General features: G+C 52.4%; 1 protein-coding gene across 1 annotated transcript in view; it reads right to left on the reverse strand.

Annotated features, from left to right (window-relative positions):
- Positions 1 to 334, reverse strand: part of DCP2 (decapping mRNA 2) — a gene marked incomplete at its 5' end in the record, with an annotated part of 6,579 nt that overhangs the window by 3,724 nt on the left and 2,521 nt on the right. The window lies entirely within an intron of this gene.

The following is a 334-nucleotide window of genomic DNA, read 5'->3' on the forward strand; positions in this document are numbered from 1 at the left end:
GCCTCATAGTCCTACTTTGGAGACTCCCATTTCTCCCCTGTGGAAGTGCCAAAAGCATTGAATTTGAAGCACTCAAAGTTACCTGCTTGTTTTAGGCTTTTGTTTTTTTTCAGATTCCCACAGACAGGACTGTCTGCTCTTGTGAGACCCCACCTGCAGTTCTGCATCCAGCTGTGGAACCGACAACATCAGAAGGACATGGACTGGTTGGAGCGAGTCCAGAGGAGGCCACGAAGATGCTCCGAGGGCTGGAGCCTCTCTGCTATGGGGACAGGCTGAGAGAGTTGGGCTTGTTCAGCCTGGAGAAGAGAAGGCTCCGGGGAGACCTTAGAGC

Source organism: Eurypyga helias, unplaced genomic scaffold (genome assembly GCF_000690775.1).
Source record: "Eurypyga helias isolate BGI_N326 unplaced genomic scaffold, ASM69077v1 scaffold26030, whole genome shotgun sequence".
Taxonomy (NCBI): domain Eukaryota; kingdom Metazoa; phylum Chordata; class Aves; order Eurypygiformes; family Eurypygidae; genus Eurypyga; species Eurypyga helias.